A 21216-nucleotide genomic window follows, 5' to 3' on the forward strand; every position below is an offset into this window, starting at 1 on the left:
GGAAAATGGAGCAGAAAATATGTTTAATACAACCATAGAAGAAAATTTCCCTAGCCTATGGAAAGTAGTGTCTATCAAGGTGCAAGAAGCAAACAGAACACCAAGTAAACTGGATAAGAAAAGAATTTCCCTATGACATATAATTATCAAAACACTAAATATACAGAAAAAAAGAATAGTAAAAGCTACAAGGGAAAAAGACCAAAAGACCAAGAAACATGTGAAGGCAGACCTATTAGAGTAATTCCCAAGTTTTCAATGGAGTCTGTCTCTCTGTCTCTCTCTGTCTCTATCTCTCTCTGTCTCTCTGTCTCTGTCTCTGTCTTTCTCTCTGTCTCTGTCTCTCCCTGTCTCCCTCTTTCTGTCTCTCTGTCTCTGTCTCTCTCTCTCTCTCTCTCTACATATATATATATATATATATATATATATATATATATATATATACATATATATGTGTGTGTGTGTGTGTGTGGAAGTGCAGCTTGTAAAGAGTAAGTGTATATACACACACACACACACACACACTTACTCACTTTACATTCTGATTGTGTTTTCCATCCAATTTCACCCCAATCCTGCCCTTACAAATTTCTCCCTGCCCCCATTACCACCTTTATCCCCAGAGAAAACAAAGCCCCCCTCCTTCGGTAATGTTCCACCCTGGGACATCTAGTCGAAATAGAACTAAGTGAATCTTTTCCCATTGAATCTCAAACAAGAAACCCAGTTAGGGGAAGGAGATCCAATGGCAGGTAACAAAGTCGGAGACAGCCTTTGCTCCAGTTGTTAGGAGACTCACATGAAGGCCAAGCTGCACTTCTGCTATAAATGTGTAAAGGGCCCTAGGTCCAGTCCCTGCATACTCTTTAGTTTGTGGTTCAGTCTATGTGAGGCCCCATGGGCCCATATTAGTAGACTCTATAGGTATTTTGATTCTTATGGTATCTTTGACCCCTCCATTTAACTCAATTCTATCCACCACTCTTCCACAAGACCCTGTCCCCACCACCACCTGATGTTTGTCTGTGAGTCTCTGCATCTGTTTCTATTTCTTGCTGGATGAAGCCTTCCAGGAGACAGTTATGCTAGTCAAATAGTTATCAATGGAGACTCTTAAAGCCAGAAGGTCTTAGAGACCACAGATGCCAGCACAGACTACCATAGCCTGTTGTGGATAGACCTGGGGCTAATTGTATTTGAGGTTAATTGTGTTCTCCTGTGAGGGGCTTTGAACAAGGAATGAGTCAGCACTCAGATGATTTCCTATAAACCTTCTTCCCACCTTAATTTATAAATAAAGACTAGAGCTGGTGATTGGGCAGAGAAATAGGGGAATATGGAGCTGAAGGTTTTGGTAGAAAAAGAGAGAGAGAGAGGACAACGGAGGAGGATGAGGTGAAGGAAGAAGGAAAGTAGAGCAGAAGCACCTGGCCTGGAAAACTGCAAGTTATAAAGGGTCTCTTAGGTAGACGGTAGTGTAATGGAAGATCTGCCCAAACTAGGCGCACAGCATGTATTCATATTAATTGAGTTGTGTTTTCATAGCCCAGGCTTATTTGGGTTGGAGATTTACTGCAAAAATAATCAGAAAAATGTTCAATAACAATAGATGAAGAAAGAAAGACATTCCAGTATAAATCCAAATTTAAGCAGTATCTATCTACAAATCCAGCTCTACAGAGGTTATAGGAGAAATAAGAAAACATAATAATCATTTCAGACTAGCAAATTTAAAAGAGGGTGAATGGTAGGGAAGCCACACCAGAAAAACAAAATAATGGTGTCTTACTTCATATTATAGCTGCTGTGATAAAACACCATGACCAAAGCAACTTGGGGAGTAAAGGGTTTATTGAGTTAACACCTTCACATCATTATTCACCAATGAAGGAAATCAGGACAAGAACTTACATGGGGGGTAGGAACCTGAAAGAAGGAGCTGATGCAAAGGCCATAAAGACTACTGTTTACCACATAAAACTCAAGAATAAGGAAGACCAAAGTGTGGACACTTCGATCCTTCTTTGGAGGGGGAACAAAATACCCATGGAAGGAGTTAGAGAGACAAAGTTTAGAGCAGAGACTGAAGGAATGACCATCCAGAGACTGCCTCACCTGGGCATCCATCCCTAAACAACCAACAAATCCAGATACTATTGCAGATGCCAACAAGAGCTTGCTGACAGGAGCCTAATATACCTGTCTCCTGACTATAGGTTCTGCCAGTGCCTGACTAATATAGAAGTGGATACTCACATTCATCCATTAGACAGAGCACAGGGTCCCCAATGAAGGAGTTAGAGAAAGTAATCAAGGAGCTGAAGGGGTTTGCAGCCCCATAGGAGCAACTACAATATGAACTAACCAGAACACCCAGAGCTCCCTGGGACTAAATCACCAAAGAAAACACAGGGAGGCACTCATGGCTCTAGCTGCATATGTAGCAGAGGATTGTCTAGTCAGTCATCAATGGGAGGAGAGGCCTTTGGTCCTATGAAGGTTCTATGCCCCAGTACAAGAAAATGCTTAGGTCAAGGAGCAGAAGTAGGTGGGTTGGGGAGCAGGGGGAGGGGGGAGAGGATAGAGAATTTTCGGAGGGGAAACTAAGAAAGGAGATAATGTTGGGGCCGGCCTGTGGCTCTCATGTCCGGGTTCAAGCCTGGAAGACATCTTGGAACTGGAAGAAAAGAGGGGACCTAGGCGGGTTGAGAAATAATGGGACCAAGACAACTAGACTGCTCAAGGTTCAAATTTTTAATGGTGGACACGCTTTATAAAGGAGAGGGGAAAGCCCATTCCCACCAAACCATCTTTGGAGCCCAGCTCCAGGAGACCAGCTCCGGAACAGCTAGGCAGCAGTTAGCAGCAGCCCAGTAGCAGAACAATAGAGGGATCCAGGGAGGCAGGCTCCACCCCAGGTGATCTCCTTAGTGGCAACAAAGTCAAGCCTGACTCAGCCTGCTTCAGGCTTATGGGAGGCTACAGGATAACATTTGAAATAAAAAAATAAATTAATAAAGAAAATATCTAATAAAAATAAAATAAAATTATAAAGTCTTTTAAAAAAGAGTATTGTTTACTGGACTTGTTTTTTCCAGCCTGCTCAGCCTGCTTTCTTATAGTACACAGGATCACTGGCCTAGAGGTGACACTACCTATAATGCACTGGACCCTCCACCATCCACTAATTAAGAAGATGCCCTACAGGTTTGCCTAAAGCCTGATTTTATAGAGGCTTTTTTTTTTCAATTAAGCCTCCCTCCTTTCTAAAGACTATAGCTTTTGTCAAATTGACATAAAACTAGCCAGCAAAAATGGAAATCAACAATCACTGTTCATATATAATTCACAATATCAATGATTTCAATTCTACAATAAAAAGACACAAAGTAATTATAATGCATGCAAAAAACAGGATTCATCCTTCTGCTATATCCAAGAAACATAGCTTAACATCAAGGATGTACATCACTTTAAGATAAAGAACACAAACCGATATTCCAAGCAAATGTACCTAAGCCTTAAGCTGGAGTAGCTCTTTTAATATTTGAAAAACAAGATAGACTTTAAACCAAAACTATCCAGAAGAGATAGGGAAGGACACCACATACTCATCAAAGGACAGATCCACCACCAAGACATTGAACATCTATATATCAAATACAAAGGCACTCAAGTTCATAAAAGAAACACACATAGCTAAAATCACATATTGACTCTCACACATTGATAATGGGTAACTTCATTACCCTACTCCCACAATAGACCAGTCATTCAGTGAAAAGAAATATATTGAAGGTAACTGACATTATAAACCCAATGGACCCAACAGATATTTACAAAACATCTCACTCAAATCTTCTTCACCAAATAGTTCACCCAAATATTTTACCAAATACCTTCTTTGTAACATCTCATGGAACTTTCTCCTAAACTGACCACATAGTTAGACAAAACAAGTCTCAACAGATACAAGAAAGTTGCAATAACTCCCTGCATCCTATCTGATCACCCCAGATTAAAGCTGGATTCCAACAACAATATAACCAACAGAAAGTCTGCAAACTCATAGAAACTCAACAACTCACTACTGAATAAAGAATGAGTCAATACAGAATTAAGAAAAAAATTAGACTTTTTAGAATTGAATGAAAATGAGAGCAGAATATATCAAAAGTTATGAGACACCATGAAATTAGTTTCAAGAGGCAAATTCATAACACTAAATGTCTACATTGGAGAGATATCATGAAGTAGCTTAGTAGCATACATAAAAGCTTTAGAACAAACAACAATCATACCCAAAAGGAGAAGATGACAAAAAATAATCAGACTCAGGGCTGGAGTTGGACATCTTTCATCACTAAATGAAGCTTCTAGTGCTGGAAATGGATTGCATCTAATCAAGTTGTTGGTCAAAGGGGCCTCAAGAGAAGTCCCAAACAACCCAGACTATTGTCAAGGCTATTGCTTGTTCTTCACATACTGACAATAAGCTCTATTGTTGAAGAAATCACCTACATAATTTATTGAACATATAGAGTTAAACTACCTACAACCTTCACCTCTATAGACTAGTGTTTGCCCTACTTGAAGGTACTCAGTCAGGAACTTAAGCAGAAACCTGGAGTTAGGAACTGATACAGAGGCCATGGAAGAACACTGCTTTCAATATACTGTTGAATGTCTTAACTAGAGCAACAAGACAAAAGGAATTGAAGTGATACAAATAGGAAAGAAAAAGTAAATTATTTCTAGGTGACATTGTTCTGAAAGATATTGGAACTGCTCCAGAAAACTCTTAGATGTAAAAAATATTATTCACTAAGTAGGCAAATAAAAATTCAACATATATAATTTAGTAGCTTTCACCAATAATGAACATGCTAGGAAAGAAATCAGAAAAAAAAAAAAAAAAAACTCTTCATAATAACTTTAAACAATGCCTATGAACAGATCCAACCAGGAAGGTATAAGGTCTCTAGAATTCAACTCTAGGCACTGAAGAAGCCAAGATGTAGCAGCGATGAGGAGGAACCCTTAAATAATATTGGGGGTAATATCAATTATTTTAGTGACTATGTAAATCAGTATGAAGTTTATAAGAAAAATGTGAAATAGTCCCAACATCTCATCTAGATATACCTCCTCTGTCACATAATGAAAAAATAAAACTTATTAGAAAATAAAGATTTCAATATATTCATATTTAATATGGCAGTTATAATAGACAAGTTAGAAAATTACTAAGATACCTTTTCTCTTATTAATAAATGAAGAATATGTAATACACATATTTATGATAGTAGAATATTCAGCCATGAACAAAAATGATGTCACTTACAAAAAGTAGGTGGAACTGTATCCTGAGCCTGTTCCCGCCAGCAGAAACAGACACAGGACACGCCAGATTCTTTCATGGTTAACTTTACTTCATAACATATTGAGGTAGACAAAGAAGGCTCAGAAAGTGTGTGGCTTAAATACTTTTTGGTGACGTGTCTAAACTAGGACTGGTAGCTACACCCACAAATCTCATGCACCCTAGGGATAGGCTAAACGCCCCAGGGGTTGGGCTAGTGCCCTGGGGGATGGACCGGTGCCCTGGAAATGGGCTGGTGACTTTTGGTGGGTTTTTGCTTTTAGCAGATGCACATATAGCTTGTTCTTTGTTTAGGTGGCATAAGGCACTGCGGAGCCAGCGCCATCTTAAGATGGTAAATGTTATTGCGGCTCTCCACATCTCCCCCTTTATGTTTTAATAAAAATGAGGCTGGTCTAGGCCTCTGTAGTTACGTCCATCTGCTGTGGCCCCTGTTTTAGGTCGTTCCTCCAATGTCACAGCCTTACCCGTTATCGGGTAACCCTATCACCACCGGGCCCCATTGTCTTAGGTTGGTCTGTGCACGAGGAAAGTTGCCCGTCTCTGGATACCACAGTGCTGTGTGACTACAACTGCTAAATGGCCTAGGGTGAACTCTACAGAAGAGGCCAGCCAAAAATAAATTAGTGGGGAAATCATGGTCATTCTATCACATGCAATGAGGAAACCTCAGCAATGCACACGGGTTGATCAATGATCGTTGAGTTTCTCTCATCTCAATGCAATGTATCCACAAATTCGTGGAATGCAAAGGCAGAGAACTCAAATGCCAACTAATTCTTGAGAATAGATAGCCAAATTTCAGGGGAGGTGCCTTGCTCTATGGCAGCAAGTGCTTGAGCAATTACCACCTTGTCACGTTTCTGCTGAGATCTGAGTTTGCAAACCAGTCATAGTATAAGCACTAATCCACAACACAGGGCTGCGCTAAACAGAGCCACCCCCACCCATTCTTTGAAGTGAGAAAAATGCAGAGGTAAGTCAAGAGGTGAAGTCTCCAAGGGTCACTGGTTCCACTCTGGTTCCAATAAGGTTCAGGATCTGTATCTGTAGCTTCGTCTGCAACCTTTCCAGCTTCTGCGACCAGTTCCCCTTTCAGATAATTCGATAGACCTGTACTTTTAATAAAAGAATAATTAGTATACACAACAGGAGTAATGCACATCTGTAAAGTTGATGCCACACAACTCATTTGTATGATCCTGAGGCAATATGAGAATCCACCCTTTGCAGGGTAAGCAATGCCTCAGACGTTTTTTTCTGTTATCTGACTTATAGTATCAGCAATATTGACTTGATAGGCCATAGCAATTTCTGTAGTAACCGCGGATGCTGCGGACACTGCAATGGCAGTAACAGTGGCGGCTGTGATTCCAAAATCTCTCTTCTGCCGGACAAGACTCATGATTGGGAACTTCTTTGGATCTGCCTCAACAGGCACAGGGACAAAGGTTGGTAAATGTACCACTAAGGCTAAGAAATTAATTTCATTTCAGCATTGTATCAAAAAACAAGTGACATTTGTAGAATCTAACCATTCTGTATTATATTGAAATTCAGCCAATATAAAGAAACGTGGAAAATTGAAACAAACTTCTATTGGAGGAGTAGTCATATTTTCGATAACTCTATTAGATGTCACATTATTCAAATGAGTAGAGATATTGGAAAGTGTGGCAGAAACATTAAATATCTCATCAAAGGTTCTAGTCAACAGTGCAAAGGTTGACAAACTGGTACTAGCATCTGCCTCATTACTTAAAATCTATCGGTAATATGGCCAAATATTTTCTTTCTCTGTAGCATCTCCTTTACCATACATAACAGCATAATCTAATGGTGATGACAAAACGAAACCCTTTCCTAATTCTTTTCGAGGAAAAACATTTGATTGACAAGGTGAAAAAACTATAGGAAATTCGAGGTCTGAATGACCAAGACATGCTGCATATAGCAGTAGCATTGCCAACAGGCTATCGTGATCTTTTGGGAATAGTCACATTTCTCTTTATCCTGATAGTGGTGATGTTTATATATGAAGTTACATTATTTTCAACATCACTGATCTTGGTTGTGGCCCTTGAGCAATTTGTATTAAAGCATTAAATAACACTCTAGAGCTCACTTTATTTTGGATAATGGGATCTGCCCAATTAGCGATAATCTTTTTCTTTAAAAATATATAGGGTATAAAAAGTTTATCCACATTATGCACAAAGCATAATGTATAATTTAAATGAAAACTAGTACTCTTATACATCTATGGCTCTTGAGGAGTTTGTTGTGTATAAGGCACATCTAAAAAACATTCCTTTGCAAAAAATAAAGGCTAGGTAGACAAATTGGACTGTACCGGTAAAGGTACTGGCCATGATCTTACTTTGGCCTACAAGGGTATACTTATCCCGGTCTCAATCATCAGGAGTAAGAGAATCATCTTGGGGTTCATATTGTTCTTTCACAGTCCTTTTCAGTCGCATTGGGACCCAAAGTAGATTTTCTTCACCCTGTGGAAAAAACACAAATAGCTCCCTGGGATCTGATTAAGATAAGATCTGGGCCATACTATTTATTATTAAGGACATTTTTCCATTTGACCATTTCATTGGGCGATTGAGGCCATTGTCCATGCCTTTCAGCTGGTGATCTCCCAGCATCATCCAATTTTAAGAAATTAAAGCAAATATTGCAAGTAATAGAGCCATTTTTGATGTCGTAGCCTCTATTCCCCCTCTTTGTTTTAAAAATATTGTTTCAAAGTACGATGAGCTCTTTTTGTGATGTCTTGGCCCTGTGAATTATAGGACAATCTAGTAATATGTTTCACTTGCATTTGTTTGTAAAATTGACTAAATTTAGAAGAGGTATATGTAGGACCATTGTCTGTCTTAAGGAGTTTGGGTTTTTCCCAAACACTCCATGCCTCGAGGCAATGTTGTATAACATGAGAGGCTTTTTCACCTGTTAAAGGTGTGGCAAACATTACACCACAGCAGGTGTCAATAGAAACATGTAAATATTGATTTCTCCCAAAGGAGGAAATATGTGTAACATCCATTTGCCAGACCTGTAATGGCCTGAAGCCACGAGGGTTTATCCCCACAAGAGGGACAGGTAAAAATTCACAGCAATTCTGACATTGAGTAACAATTTCTCTAGCTTCTTTTCTAGTTAATGCAAAGCGGCGACGTAAAGTCTCAGCTGTCACATGAAAGCGCTTATGAAATTCTTTTGCTGCTTTTGCCTGGGAAGACAGAGCAACAGCCATAACCTTAGTGGCTTTATCTGCCAAATCATTTCCCAGAGACATAGGGCCAGGGAGGCCCGAATGTGCCGACATGAGTAATATAAACAGGGAATCTTCTATTTAACAAGACAAGTTGTATTTGTCGAAAAATATTGGCAACTCTGCTGGAGGGTTTTATTACCCCAGCTGTCTCGAGAATGTTAACTGCATTAACTACATAAGAAGAATCTGATACGATGTTAAGCGGTCCTGGGAATGCCTTAAGAACCTCTAGTACCACTAAACATTCCACAACTTGAGGTGAGGTCTCATTATATTGCTTAGTTACTATCTCATTATTAACCACATAAGCTCCTATACCAGTTTTTGATCCATCAGTATACACCACAATCCCATCTGTGAGTGGGTCCTTAGCTGTTACTTGTGGAAACACTATAGCCTGATTCAGGGCAAACTGTAAAATTGGATGTTTTGGATAATGGTTGTCAATCTGTCCTGAAAAGGAGGTGACTAAAACTGCCCAATCATCAGATGTAGCTGCCAAGGTCTGAACCTGTGCAGCAGTATAAGGTACAATTAGGATTTTAGGATCTTGTCCAAAATAAGTAATAGCTGCTTTTATTCCTCGAAGTGCAAGTTGTGCAACTGCATTAGGATACCAATCTACTATTTTAGCAGGAGATGCATTTGGATGAACCCATAATAAAGGTCCATTTTGCCACAAGACTGCCGTTGGCAACTGGGCTGTCTTAAAGACACACAAATCAAAAGGTTGTGAATCATCAATGTGTTGTAATTGAGCCTTTTGCAAAGCCTTTTCTACTGTTTGCAAGGCCTGATTGGCAGCAGGAGTAAGGGCCTTAGGGGAGGAGATATGAGACTCTCCTTCCAAAATGTCAAATAAAGGTTTTAACTCAGCAGAGGAAATCTTCAAAAATGGTCTCAGCCAATTTATATCTCCCAACAATTTTTGGAAATCATTTAAGGTGTGTAAATTATCTCTGCGAATCTCTAATTTTTGAGGAACAATTTTGTCAGGATAAATGAGTGACCCTAGGAAGGCTCCTATTTGAGCAACTTGCACCTTTTCAGTGGCCACCTGCAGTCCCATTGCCTTAACGTTTTTATTAATATAGGATATGCTTCTTGTAATAACTGTACATTTTTATGACATATCAGTATGTCATCCATATAATTTATTACAAGTATCGATGGAAAATGATTTCTGACTTAAGTGCCAATTGCACATACAGTTGACACATAGTGGGGCTATTTGCCATCCCCTGAGGTAGGACCTTCCATTGGAATCTATGATCAGGTTCTAAATGATTAATGGCTGGGATGGTAATTGCAAATCTTTGCCTATCTTGAGGACATAAAGGTATAGAGAAAAAACAATCTTTAATATCTATAATTATAATTTCCCAATTTTTAGGTAGAGCAGAGAGCAATGGAAGCCCTCGCTGAACTGATCCAAACAGGCGCATCTGTGCATTAATTGCTCTAAGATCATGTAATAAACGCCATTTGCCAGATTTTTTCTTAATTACAAAAATAGGTGTATTCCAAGGTGAGGTAGAGGGCTCTAAATGACCTAAGCGTAGCTGTTCAGAGACCAGTTTTGTGGCTGCTTCTAATTTTTCAGAGGATAGAGGCCATTGAGGAACCCATACAACTTTCTCTGTAACCATTGAGGCATGGAACCCTCAATGGCTGATACTAGAAAAAAACCCAAGCCTTGTCTTCCCTTATTACCCTCTTGAGGAATAGGTTCAAGTCTACCCTGCTCTCTTTTTCCTAATCTGTTTCCCTCTTTATAGCCCATTTTCTTCATCATTTGAACAGCTTGTGGTGAGTACTCATTAGTCAAGGTTATTCCCATTGCCTGTAAAATGTCTCTCCCCCAAAGATTAACTGGGAGTGGTAAGACATACGGAGTGGAGTAAATCTTCCCGTTTGACCTTCAGGTGCTTGCCAGCCCAAGGCACGAGAGCTGATAGTGAGGCAGGACTGATAGCCCAACCCTTGTAAAGAATGTGATGACTGAGTAACGGTCCAAGCTTTTGGCCACCAATGGGAAGAAATGATACTTTTATCTGCTCCTGTATCCAGAATTCCTTTAAATTGTTTTCCTTCTATAACTAACTCTAAGGATGGCCTGGAGTCAAGAGGCATTATTAAGTAAGCAGAATCATTACCAGTAGAGCCAATCTCTCTAGCAGCTTGAAGGACACCAGGGGAGGGGGAGTAGCCATGTAGGCTTGGCAAGATTATTAGCTGAGCTATTTTATCTCCTTGTGCTATAGAAAAAAACACCCTGAGGACAGGAACAAAGAACTTGAAGTTCCCCCTCAAAGTCTTGATTTACAACTCCAGGGTGGATAATGAGGCCTTGTAAAGTCAGGGAGGCCTGGCCCAGTATTAGGCCAACACTTCCTGATGGCAGAGGCCCTTTGAAGTCAGTGGGAACGGGCTGCATCCCCATTGAGGGTGTCAGCAAGAATCGAATTGTGGAACGGAGATCCACTCCTGCTGAGACTTCTGCAGCTCTGTGGACTGTAGTGTCCGCCTGTTGTGAGCTGGGATCCCATATGTTTTGGGGCCCTGAGACCTGGGGCCCAGAAACTCATTTTTTGAATTGTCTTCACTTTTTTCTGCCTGAGGTCCAGACTGAATAAATCTGCCTCTGACGTCTTTAATTGAGCGACACTCACTGACTCAATGATAGCCTTTTCCACACCTGGTACATAGCCCTGGCACTTTCCCTTTTATGAGGGCCTGGCAGTCCCTTCTCATATGTCCTGGTTTGCCACAGTTATAGTAGACCCTGTATTACTATTTGTATCTGAACGCCTTTGGCCCTGCAGGATGGCAGCTGCTAACCCTGCATTAGATAAGTGGCCTCCAAGCTCACGGCATACCCTTAACCAATCTTGCAGTCCTTTGCTCTTTCTGGGTGTAATTGCTGCTCTGCATTCTTGAGTGGCTTGCTCATAAATCAACTGTTCCACTAAAGGCATTGCCTGTTCAGAGTCTCCAAAAATTCTGCCTGCTGCCTCTGTCATTCTAGCTACAAAGTCTGAGAATGACTCCTGAGGATTTTGTATAATTTTTGTCAGGTATCTTCCAGACTTTCCCTTTTTGGAAAGTGCTTTCCACACCTTAATGGCAGCAGCGGAGATTTGAGTGTATGCTCCCCAATCATAATTCGTCTGATTATTAGCATATTGCCCTTGTCCTTTTAATAATTCAAATGTCCAATTTCTCTGATTGCCTTCAGCAGTGGCATTGACCTTGGCCTGCACCTGAGAAGCATCATGCCACAACGCTTTCTACTCCATATATTGTCCCATATTAGGGAGTGCAGCCTTCACTGTTGTCTGCCAGTCTCCTGGGGTCATGGCTAAAGTAGCAAATCTTTCAATTTGGGAGATAGTGAAGTTGGCACTAACTCCATAATTGCAAACCGACTCAGCAAGTTCTTTTATCTGAATATACTCCACAGGGGCGTGTACTCGCCCTCCATCTGCAGCTTCAAAGACAGGAAATGCCTGATATAATTTTTTCTTTTCCTCCTTTGAAAGAAAAGAATCAGAATAAAATTTCTCCACATAAAGTGGAGGAGTATTGAGACTAGAAGGCCTAGAGGTGGCCTGCTCTGTGTCTCTAGTAACTTTTAATTTTTTTCTCTGATTTCTTCACTCGCCTTTCCTCTGGATGGTATCTTTCTGTTTTATAGTGAGCTGCCTGATATTCTAACTCCTCTTCCTCAGAGAAACTAAGCTCATCTGATTTTAAACTATCAAGCTTTAAAGCCTCTAGTTCCTTTACCAGATAAAGGCTTTTCTTTTCCTGAACTTTCTCCTTATCTCTTTTCTCTCCCCAGGAATTTATTCCCAAACTTTTCACTTCCTCAGACTCAAGGTCTCTGGAAGGGCTTTGCTTCTTGTGCACATTTTTCCTTTTTAGAGCTCTTAACCTATCATACCGCTCCGTTTCTGCCATACTGTCCTGTAATTCTTCCAATATTCCCTGCCCTGTTATTATTGCTGGACGGCATCTCTCATCCTCCAGGCACGATCTCACCAGTTTCCATAATGGCATAATGGCATAATTCCATTCTGTTGTTACTTAGCTAAGTCTCCCTTAATTTCTCCCAAGAGTAAAGAGTTAACGACCCTGAACACACTACCAAGGTGCTATACGTTCAATTTCCCTGATGAATGTCTCTAAGGTTCTTGTAGAGATTTTTATCTCACGCTGCTTTAAGACAGACTGCAGTGCTGTAATCACAGAATGTGAAGTTCCCATACTGCTCCCTTATCTACAGGAGAGACTTAAATATGGGACAAGCACTGCGGCTTATCAACGTCCCTCTGACTGTGCTTAACAGCAGTCAAAAATTTCAGCACCACTTCTGGTGAGTGCAGGATCAAACCAGGAGAAATAGGGTTAACACAGCCAGCACGAGAACAAAAGGCTTTCAGTGCCTTCCTGTTAAGGGGAGGGATTAAGAAGGATCAAAGTCACTTACAGTATCAGTATTCTCTCGGAGCTGAATCCACCATGGTTCTGAACCTGCTCCGGTTGGTCTGAGGGTCTCCTCCCTGGTGCTGCACGTTGTTAAGGCGTTTTTTCCCCGGGTTTCGAGCACCAAGTATCCTGAGCCTGTTCCCGCCAGCAGAAACAGACACAGGACACGCCAGATTCTTTCGTGGTTAACTTTACTTCATAACATATTGAGGTAGACAAAGAAGGCTCAGAAAGTGTGTGGCTTAAATACTTTTTGGTGACATGTCTAAACTAGGACTGGTAGCTACACCCACGAATCTCATGCACCCTAGGGATAGGCTAAACGCCCCAGGGGTTGGGCTAGTGCCCTGGGGGATGGACCAGTGCCCCAGAAATGGGCTGGTGACTTTTGGCGGGTTTTTGCTTTTAGTACATGCGCATATAGCTTGTTCTTTGTTTAGGTGACAATTTGCTGGTTCTGGGTTGGAGATGAGTAAAAGATAGGACTAATTGGAGGATGGTAACCCCGTGAGGCTTTTGAAAGTCACATGGGTGGATGCAGTAGATCAGAATCTGCAGCAGTTCCAAAACCTTAACCAGTTACACACATTCAAAATTAAACTGCATGGATTAATAATAGCACATGCCAACCAGCGTAGCTGATGTTAAAACCCCAGAACCCAAACATTGGTGTATGCAAAGATGGGAGCTTTTGCAATGTGCTGGTAGGAACACAATTTGTTCCGGCTAATTTGAAAGAAGAACTTGATTGCTAATATCCAATTAAATGTATATCTACCTTATAACTCAACAATTTTGGTGGAGAAAAAAGAAGTGAAGTGCTAACTCAGCCACACAGAGTAAGTGTCAGTGAAGTAAGAGGAAAGGAACTACAGTGCCACCAGCACAGAGAACACACTGTGTGAGTGGATCTCACTGAAGTTCAAGGACAGGCAGAGTTGAACTACTTACCGCAGTAGTTTCTGCTTAGGGATGTGTCTTAGTTAGGGTTTCTATTCCTGAACAAACAACATGACCAAGAAGCAAGTTGGGGAGGAAAGGGTTTATTCAGCTTACATTTCCACATTGCTGTTCATCACTGAAAGAAGTCAGGACTGGAACTCAAACAGGTCAGGAAGCAGGAGCTGATGCAGAGGCTATGGAGGGATGTTCTTTACTGGCTTGCCTCCCCTGGCTTGCTCAGCCTGCTCTCTTATAGAACCAAGACTACCAGCCCAGAGATGGTCCCACCCACAAGGGGCCTTTCCCCCTTGATCACTAATTGAGAAAATGCCTTACAGTTGGACCTCATAGAGGCATTTCCTCAACTGAAGCTCCTTTCTCTGTGATAACTCCAGCTGTGTCAAGTTGACACAAAACTAGCCAGTACAGGATGTATTTTCTGTGAATGGGAACAAGGACACTGAATATGGGAAGCTACTTAAATGAACGTACCAAGAAATCAGAGCTGCATCATGCAGACAGACTCAGTTCATATACACCATTCTTCATTTAAAAAAAGCCGGTGCTGCCTCTGAAATACATGATGAAATTTAAAAATGACTAAAATAGAAGCTGTGTAGAAACAAGACTGTCATGTGGCCTAGAAATAAGGGTAAGGACTAGAACAAGTCTAGGTATTCACATCTTACTGTTTCATCACTTTGTATTTCTACAGCAGATTTCAGGACTAGCTTTGACCTCTTTATTCCACTCACAGTGAATTCTTAGTACTGTTTTCTTTAATTTCTTCAAATCCTAACTCAAAGTTATCTGCCTAGTGGATATAGCTCAGCAGTAGACTTGGGCTCGGATTCCCAGCACACGAGAATACCCTCACCATTACTAAGGCTCCTTAGACAAGAGAGTCATACAAACACCTCACTAGGTTTCAGTTTGCAATTTGAAACACTACATTTTATACATATTTGTGTGGTGGATTTTTAGAAGAAAACTTGTTTCTAAACAATCTTCTTATATCTCCTATGGTTTACCCTCCCCCCCAGTATGTGTGTGAGCGAATGTGTGTGCATGCATGTGTGTGTGTGTGTGTGTGTGAGAGAGAGAGAGAGAGAGAGGGAGGGAGGGAGAGAGAGAGAGAGGCAGAGAGAGAGAGGGAGAGAGAGAGAGAGAGAGGTGAAAGTCTAATAGAAAGATTAACATCCTGCTTGCAGATTTTGAAGTGGAATAAACTTCCTGAATAACTGGACTGTTTTCAATGAAGATGACTCTTACCCTATGAATTTAAGTTGCCAGTTTATAAACTGAGTTTACAATACCAGCATATCATTAATAACGCCCCACTCATTCTCTCTGTCCATTGCTTCACTAATATTTTTAGTCAGCATAGGAAATAAGGGGTTTTATTATGATGATATTTAAATTTTTTACTTATTTGCATTAAATTTGTGGACTTGTATGTCTGTGTGCTTTTGTGGGGGCAGGCAGAGAAGGAGGGAGGGAGGAGGAGGGAGGGAGGGAAAATAGCACTCATGTGAATGTCCTTGTGTGGTTTAAGGCATTGGGAGACTCTGCTATTACTTCTCACTTTTTGACTCTGAAGGAGGTTTACTTACCTATACTGTGGTTAAGCGGGCAACTAGCAAGAACCAACAATCTTCCAGACTCCAGCACACACAGGGCTTGGGTTACAGCAGTTCACTACTTCTGAGTTTTGGAAGTGAGAACTGAGGGTTGACTCAAGTTCTCATATTTGCACACACAAGTGCTCTCCTTATTCACTGAGCCACCTCTCTAGCCCTTTATTATGACATTTCTATGTGTTCTGTCCACTTCAAATTTCACAAAAGCAGACAGAAAAATGTTTTATTTATATCTTGCAGGCTTATCTAACCCATTATAGCCTCCCTCAGCCCTGAAGTAGGCTGATTCAGACTTTGACCTTGCTGCCACTGAGAAGGAAATTACCTAAGGTGGAGCCTTCTGACCTAGATGGCTCTTTTGTTCTGCCACCTGCCACTGCTCTCTCCAAGACACTGCTACCTGCTGAGAAGCAGGTGATACATTCTGGAGGAACATCCTATGCTGCATATCACCTACAGGCTGGCTCCAGACACCAAGAATGGACTGGCAGGGGATGGGCCTTCCCCTTTTATAAGTAGACTCTAGTAGTAAACTGAAGGGCCTTGAACAAAATCCTGTCTTGGCTCCATTAACCTCTCAACATCTAATTGCTTGTAGCCCCAGCCTGCCTCCCTGGTGTACCGAGTCCTTGTAAGCCTCAGGCCGGCATGCAGCAACCCATGGCTTCCTGGCTGCACTAGGATGAGCAAAGATATAAAAATAGTTCAACCCAAAGTTATAAACTTACTTATAACATTGTGAGTTTGTGTGTGTGAGAGAGAGAGAGAGATTTCTTTTCTAAGTGGATGGCATGGTGTTGAAATATTGGATTCTCCTCTACCATGCAAGGGACTGCAACAGCAAACTTCCTCATAAACACCTCCATTAACATCTCAGTATGGATGCACATAAGCTACCAAGAACAGCTCAATACCACAATCCTTAAAGTTATATATTTCATATGATCAAAATTCCTATGCCAGAAGCCTGATCAATGCCAACACTTTTTGTTCTTTACAGCTTATTGTAGTAACGTTTATCACTTGATTGGCCTTGTTTTAAAACAAAGTTTCTACTCTTTATTTCCTGGAAAAAGTGCACAATTCACTATAGAGCCTGTTTCTTCATGTCTAAACTTCATATCTAACAACGGCCAGGTAGGTATACTACTTGATGTAAGTTTATAACATTCCAGCATATCTAGCACTGGTGAGAGCAGAAAGGGAAGATTCTGAATGACACAGGCATTGAAAGAGCTGACGTCTCTGTGTGCAGCAGCCCACCTTGGCCTGGTCCAAGCCAGCGGTGAGCTTCGCAGCACTTTCATCATCACAGTTTTCTAATTCTGTTTAATTAGCAAGCTGAAAAGCAAAACAGATCTCCAGAGCATCCATTTCCACATCTTCTGTCCACATCTTCCTGGAGGAAACGTTTATGGACTCAACAGAAATGACCCAGGCATGATAAAGAGATGTGTAAATGACAGAGTACTGCCACCAGCAGTCTGTCACCATTTCCTTCTGAACACGTGATCTCACGTGAGCAAGAGGAAGGAGGCAGGGAAGGACCATCTTTACTGATATTATAGATGTCTAACTCCTGATCCCACTGCCCACTCGTTACTCTTACATAGAAGCAAAGCCTCATATACTCACATGCAACTCTCCAGCTCTGACCCTCAGCTACTCACTCCCTGGTTTTGCTATGCTGTCCAACCACCTCTGCTGCCCAGTCCCTCCCAACACATGAGTGAGCACATGATGGCCATTTGGATGCCTGGTGTCCCCAGGCTCTTGATTACAACAGTGACTAGAGGACTATGTTTTGCACTAATAGAACATTAAAATTTTTTTTTCTTGTTGAAGATGCTGCTTTTCTTTAAGGGCTAATAATAGAACTGTGCCTTATTTTCAAAAACATTTTTTTAATGGAATGTTTATGTTATAGCCACAGTACCATTTACAACAACACACAGACCAGAAATTTTAAGCTCAGAAAATTACCACCTTTGTTTTAGAATATACTTAAAACATTCTGACCTCAAAGTTTACTTTTCCCTCTTCCATAAACTGTTGCTGTAGACACCAATAGCAACAACAATAATAGGAAAGAAGAAATTTTGTACTTACCCAAATTTTCAGATTTCTTCTATATAAAAAATCTTTTAAAAGGAAAAAAAGAAAGAAAAAAAAACTGTCCATTTTAGTAAAGAAAATGTCTGGTATCTGTATTCTCTTCCTCCTAAGATGTCTGTGACAAACAACTTCATTTAGTCTTGGTGGTCTTAACCAGTCTGCTTGTCTACTTTAACACCAGCTTAAACTGGCTGAGAGACACCAGGGTGTGGCTAATGCTGGCAAGAGTGTAAGGAAGTGAAAACCACCTCTGCTTCAGTTTCCAGTTTCGATTCTGATATAAAAAGAGACTTCCTGAAATGCTTTTTTTCTCTTTTTCTGCTCTTTAGTGCCAACAATGCCACCTGCTGGTTTGTTTGGGTAAAACCCAAAGACCTAAAGTCTGAGGGTTTTTTTACCCATTAATTAATTTATTTACTCACTATACATCCCAATCAATCAAATCCCTCATCCCATTCCCCCCAGTCCCCACAGTTCCTCCACAATTCCACCTCCCCTTCTCTTCTGAAAGGGTGGAATATCTCCCCAACCCCCTCAACATCAAGTTTCTGCAGGGCTAGGTGCATCCTCTCTCACTGAAGCCAGACAAAGCAGCAAGGTTAGGGCAACAGGATCCACAGGCAGGCAAGATTAAAGGACATCTCCCCACCCTACCCCTGCCAGTTGTTCAGTACCCACATGAAGACCAAGCTGCACAGTTGAGGTATACATAAGTGACCCTAAAAACTATACAAAAAGAACTCCTACAGCTGATAAACACCTTCAGCAAAGTGACTGCTGGATGCAAAATTAAGTAAAAAAAAAAAAATCAGTAGTTCACCTTTATACAAATGATAAATGGGCTGAGAAAGAAATCAGGGAAACAACACCCTTCACAATAGACCCAAGTAATATAAAATATCGTGGTGTAATTCTAGCCAAACAAATGAAAGACCCACCTGAGAAGAACTTCAAGTCTTTGAAGAAGGAAACTGAAGAACATATCAGAAGATGGAGAGCTTTCCCATGCTCATAGATTGGGCTTGCATAGTAAAAATGGCAATCTTATCAACAGTAATTTACAGATTCAAGGCAAATTATGAGTCTGTTTAACTGATCTCCCTGGGAGTACCAGTTATTTATTTATTTACTATATTTACTATTAGTTTATCATATGTTCTGTTGCTGTAACTGAAGACCACAGACTAGGTGATTCATATATTTTTAAATGTGTTTCTTATGGGTTTTGGGATCTAGGAAGTCCCAGGAGAAGGACCTGCACCTCAGGAGCACCTTCCAGCTGCCCGAGATCTCTGCAGAGGGCACAGATAGAGCAACACAGGTTTAGCTAGAAGCAAGCTGGCTCACTTGTGTCTCTCTTCCTCTTCTAATGACACCACTAAGGATATCATGAGGTTGTGTGACCTCATGGTTGCATATAATATTAACACAGGAGACCATTAACATAAGACTCCAGTGATCTTTAAATCCCCATTTAAATACAAGTTTTAAGAAACTACAGATGACAGCAGTTAATGTATGTCAGTTTCAAGGAAAGCTAACATTTTTATTGAAATGACAATACTTCAGAAGATCACTTTGATTTTGCTATTAGTATTTATAAATTTTTATACTGAACAAGCCATTAAAAGAATAGTGCCACAAAAAGTTGTTAAGCATCCCTTGGAGAATTCAAATACACTATTAATTAAAAAAAAAAAATCTGTTCCCTCTGAGTAAAAACAACACAAGCCCTGCAGTGGTACTGATGGCTAAGGATATTTTGGGACTTTTTAAAAGTGCCATGCAGGCTGCTGGCATAGAATGTGCTTGATGATCTTATCCAGCTAGTCACTCTATATATTGACATGCCAGGCAAGATCTGTCACTGTGCATGGCTGTCAACTCTTTTCTGACTGAATTTGTGTTCTACTTCACAGAAAGAAATTTATGTCTGGTTTCTAAATTTTGTCAAAAGCCTATGCTGGGGACATCAATTTGTTGATGTTTTCCTAAATGAACATGTCAAACAGCTTTCTGAATGTTTATATGTACTCATAGACCTGGACCACTTCAAACCTTGGTCAACAAGTGCTTCACATTCATTAATGAAGAGACTCACAACTAGTTAAAGTGCTGAGAGTAATTGACTGTTGAGCACTCAGTGCTGAGAGACATGTGTCTCACTCTTTCCAGGACTTGTAAAGAATCTCAGAAGAGGTGGTAAAAAAAAAAAAAAAAAGTGAGCCCTAAAAGATTGGTGGTGTGCTATGACACACTGTCTAAAAGGATATGCCATAGCTATTGCAATCATATGCTTACAGCATCTGTATTTACCTGCATAGGACCATGAGAGTAGGCTCATCAGCCTTCTATCATGGACAGAGAGGGACTCATGAGGCTTGACTGATCTTTGGGCAGTTAATGGTTGCTCAAGGAAGGAGAAGTCACTTTCTTCAGTGATGAAGCCACTGAAGGGGTACATAACTCCCTAGCCATGCATATACAAGCAACTCTGATCAAAATCACTGCAATGAGGAGGCGGGTTACTTGAGGGAAAACAAGAGGATTATCAGGAGTGGGGGGGAGAGAATAAGAGAGAGTAATGAGGGACAAATATCACAATGTATTGTCTACAGGTATGACAATGTAAAAATTTCAAGTACAAACTTCCTGAAAGTCAAATTTCTATTACATAGGTATAGCCATAATGTTTCTATTATAAGTATTGGTGATTCTACACTGAAACGGTTTTTTGATTGCTCTTTTTAAAAATTAGGTTTGCAGCATTATACATGTTGATGTTTCCTATTTTCATTGATCAATTAGGTATGCTAATAGGCATTGTCTTAAAGATAGAAGAATAAATGTAATCTCAGAATAGAGACAGTCTAAATAATACATAGAAGATGCTATGTATATGTTAACTTTCACTTGAATAAGAGCACAAAAATGAATTCAATTTCAAGAGACTGTAACATAAGACCTAAAATTATGAAGCTGATAGAGGGAAATATAGTTAAAATACTTTGGGATATTGACATAGAAAAGCCTCCTTAAAATCAGCATGGTCTCATGTATCTAACATGACTGGTATTTCTAAGCTTAACATAAATGTATTTTTTTCTGATATAATTTCTTTGTTTAGCTGGTCAGTCTTGTGTTGGGATGAAACATGGGGAGCGCTGTCATTATTGAAATGTACAACCTGTGTATCAGCTAATGATTATTAACAGAAAATAATTAGGAAACCTGGCGGTGAAGGTTGTCCCACAGCCCTCTGTACACAAATTCCACCCAGAGAGAACTAATCTTCCAGGAATGCTATCACTCCTAAGTCCACAGGTAAGACCACCACTTTTGCTCCAAAGAGGGAC

At 40.5% G+C, this 21216-nt stretch overlaps 1 long non-coding RNA gene across 8 annotated transcripts; it reads right to left on the reverse strand.

Moving 5' to 3' along the window:
* Nucleotides 1–2739: 2739 nt before the first annotated feature.
* Gm20559 lies at nucleotides 2740–18143 on the reverse strand. Of its 8 annotated transcripts, none has more exons than XR_003956388.1 (5): nucleotides 17855–18143; nucleotides 14598–14676; nucleotides 14115–14161; nucleotides 13165–13298; nucleotides 2740–7890 (listed from the first exon to the last, which is right to left on the reverse strand). It is a non-coding gene; the product is annotated as a predicted gene, 20559 (long non-coding RNA). The 8 variants fall into 8 exon arrangements; XR_003956389.1 differs by lacking the exon at nucleotides 14115–14161 and adding an exon at nucleotides 14220–14299; XR_003956390.1 differs by lacking the exon at nucleotides 14115–14161.
* Between the last annotated feature and the right edge of the window lie 3073 nt (nucleotides 18144–21216).

Source organism: Mus musculus, chromosome 6, assembly GCF_000001635.26.
Source record: "Mus musculus strain C57BL/6J chromosome 6, GRCm38.p6 C57BL/6J".
NCBI classification, from domain to species: domain Eukaryota; kingdom Metazoa; phylum Chordata; class Mammalia; order Rodentia; family Muridae; genus Mus; species Mus musculus.